Raw genomic sequence first — 3485 nt, 5'->3', positions numbered from 1 at the left:
AGGTCAAAAGCAAGAAGACCACACCCTGAGTGCCCAGTCTTCCCCCTCCAAGGCTTCTGGAGACTTTGCCAACTTGTTGATACTGTGGGATTTATTTGGGGGGAAATTTAGGTTTCTGGAGTAGGTGTCCTAATTTAAAATATCTTCTGCTGTGACTTAAGGGTGAGTCCTGTAGTTCTCATATAATAAATAGATAAATACAAATAACTACAAAGTATAACACAGGTCCTGAGGAGGGGCAGAATTAAACTTTGCTTATAACAAAAGGCTTCGCAGAATTTGCCTGAAGAGAGGACAAATACGCATGTGCACGTGGAGGGAGGGGTGGGAAGAGCAGGCACAGGTTGGAAGACAGCAGTCACCTGAGGCTGTGGGGACACCCTCCTTCTACCTCAAAGCTACTAGTTTGGAAGCTCTTTTAGAAGACGCTGGGTATGGCAGATGAGCACCTGGTCTTTGGAGTGAAGATACTTACCTTTCAGTCCTTGGCAACTGCCTCCACCTCTCTGAGCTTCAGTTTCCTCATCTGTAAAATGGGTACAGAGGCTACTTGAGTTTTGGAGTTCTTGTTTATGAATGCTGTGGTGATTGTATTTTTTCTTTCCTTTTCCTTTCCTTTTCTTCTTTTAGAGACAGAGACGGAGAAAGAATCCCAAGCAAGCTCCACACCCAGCACAGAGCCTGATGCAGGGCTCAATCTCACAAACCGTGACCTGAGCTGAAATCGAGAGATGCTTAACCGACTGAGCCCCCCTGGCACCCCCAACTCTTGTGATTTTCTTATTCAGCTGTGGTTCCACTGCACCTCAGACTAGTTTCACCAGTCCAAGGGGGTAAAAATTTCTATTTTGAAATACCTATCCAATTTTCAATTTCCTAAATGCTTTTTTTTTTTTTTTTTTTTAATGAAATGAATAAGGGATGAATGGACAAGCACAGAGGATTGTTAGGGCAGTAAAACTATTCTGTGAGATATTGTAGTGGTAGATACATGTCCTTTTACATTTGTCAAAAACCACAGAATGCCCAACACCAAGAGCGAACCCTAGCAATCCGTAGACCTAGGGTGATAATGATGTGCCTAGGAGTTTCATAGGTCTTAACACATGTGTCACTCGGGAGCAGGATGTTGGTGGGGGTGGGGGAGGTATGCACGGTGACAGGGGGTATGTGAGAACTCGCTGGAAGTTCTGCTGAATTCTTCTGTGAACCTAAAACTGCTCAAAAAGATACAATCTATTTTTTTTTTAATGAAATGATGAGGGGTGCCTGGGGGGCTCAGCGGATTAAGTGTCTGACTTCGGCTCAGGTCATGATCTCATGGTTCATGAGTTCAAGCCCCAATTGGGCTCTGTGCTGACAGCTCAGAACCTGGAGCCTGCTTGGGATTCTGTGTCTTGCTCTCTCTCTATCCACCCCCATCCCCACTTGTGCTCTGTTTCTCTCAAAAATAAATAAAAACATTAAAAATTTTTTTAAATAAAATGAAATGATGATAGCGGATGGATAACTTAAAAAAAAAAAAAAAATGTATCCTTAATGGAAAAATTTGAAGTTGGCACCCTGGTTTTTTTTTTTTTTTTTTTTTTTTTTTTACTTTTGAGAGAGACAGGGCACCAGTGTGGTAGAGGCAGAGAGAGAGAGAGAGAGGGAGACACAGAATCTGAAGCAGGCTCCAGGCTCCGAGTTGTCAGCACAGACCCTGACGTGGGGCTCGAACCCATGAAATGGGGAGATCATGACCTGAGCTGAAGTCAGACACCCAACCAGCCGAGCCACCCAGGTGCCCCGCTGGCACCCTGTTTTGGTCCCTAAAATAATTTGGGAATTTTGGTGGCCCATAAAAAACCACAAAAAGAATTTATATGATTGACTTGCTGTTGAATATGTAAAGGTAAGGCCACACTTGGGCATAGAGGCCTGGTCTCGCCAGCAGAGTGAGGGCATTTCTGGTGCCAATCACCCCCCTGCAGAAAGACATTTTCCCATCTGGAATTTGGGGCTTGGAGAAAGCAGCCCTGGTGAGCTGCACAGAAGGGCATAAGATGCACAGATCTCAGAAGAAAGCTAATAGTAATAATGTCTCTGTTGGCAATCATTGAGAGCTTACTGTGGGCCGAGCACGCTGCCAAGCAAAGGGGTGTGGGGTGGGAGCTGAGGGTCTGTGTCCATGAGTAATGCTGCTGGGTCCCCTCTTGAGTAAGGAACAAGCAGAGATTCAAATTTTTCTGCTTTCTTACGGATAAAGCTGATTGCAGAATGTGGCTTAGACGCCCACAAAGTATTCCTTGTACTTCACCTTCGAATTAAAACCGTCTCCCAACTACAGGCCCTCTCTAGTAAGCTGACCAGATGGATGAGAAGATGCCCTCCCACGGCTGGCGGATCTCAGAGGAGACTCAGCCTCTTAGCCCAAGAAACCTCCGCACGGGGAGAGGAATTTCTGTGTCCTCGGATTGGTCTACACAGTAGTCCCACCAGCCCCCATCTGCAGTTTTCCTCTCCATGGTTTTAGTTACCTGCAATCAAGAGGAACCAGAAACAGACGATCCTCCTTCTGACTGATGGTCAGAAGGTCAGTGGTAGCCTAACGCTACATCACAAGGCCCAGGTCATTCCCCTCCCTTCAGCTCATCACGTAGGCATTTTATCACCTCATATCATCACAGGAAGAAGGGTGAGTAGTACAGTGCAGTAAGAGATTTGGAGAGAGAGAGACATAACTTTTATTATAGTATAGTCTTATAATTGTTCTGTTTAATATTATCGTTGTTCATCTCTTACTGTGCCTGATTTCTAAATTAAACTTTATCATAGGTGTGTATGCATAGGAAAAACATAGCATATACAGAGTACAGTGGTTTTGGCATCCACTGAGGATCTTGGAACAAATCCCCTGCAGAAATGAGGGCCGGATTACTGTATGTAGTATTGGGAGTTTCCGGACCTTTTCTCAAAGTGGTTGTGCCATTTTATATTCTCACCAACAACGTATGAGAGTCCAGCTTGCACCACATCCTTGCCAGTATTTGGTGGTATCCGTATTTTTTTGATGGTAGCTATTCTGGTAGGTGGGTAGTGGCATCCCATTTTGTTTTAGTTTGCATTTCCCTGGTAACTAATGGTTGGACATCTTTTCGTGGTTCTTCTTAAATCTTTTTGTGTGTGTGAAGTATCGAAGTGTTGTGGACCTTTTTAAAGATTGGGTTGACTTATTACTGAGTTGTAAGTGTTCTGTGTATGTATATATATATATATATATATATATATATATATATATATATATATATATATTTGCTAGATGCAAATCCTTGCAGATATATGCTTTACACACATTTTCTCTCAGCCAAAAGCTCACCTATTCATTTTCTTGATGGTGTCTCTTGAGAAGTTTTTCATTTTCATGAAGTCTAATTTATCTTTTTTTTTCTCTTAAGGTTTGTACTTTTTATGTCCTAAGAAGTCTTTGCCTACCTCAGAGTCAC

General features: G+C 43.2%; 1 long non-coding RNA gene across 1 annotated transcript; it reads left to right on the top strand.

Annotated features, from left to right (window-relative positions):
- Positions 1-708: 708 nt before the first annotated feature.
- LOC123586465 lies at positions 709-2825 on the top strand. The gene is made up of 2 exons (XR_006706808.1): positions 709-833; positions 2330-2825. It is a non-coding gene; the product is annotated as an uncharacterized LOC123586465 (long non-coding RNA).
- Positions 2826-3485: the final 660 nt, after the last annotated feature.

The sequence above is a fragment of the Leopardus geoffroyi genome, chromosome C3 (genome assembly GCF_018350155.1).
Source record: "Leopardus geoffroyi isolate Oge1 chromosome C3, O.geoffroyi_Oge1_pat1.0, whole genome shotgun sequence".
NCBI lineage: Eukaryota > Metazoa > Chordata > Mammalia > Carnivora > Felidae > Leopardus > Leopardus geoffroyi.
Note: the sequence above shows the minus strand (reverse complement) of the source record. Positions and strands in the feature narration are given on the sequence as shown.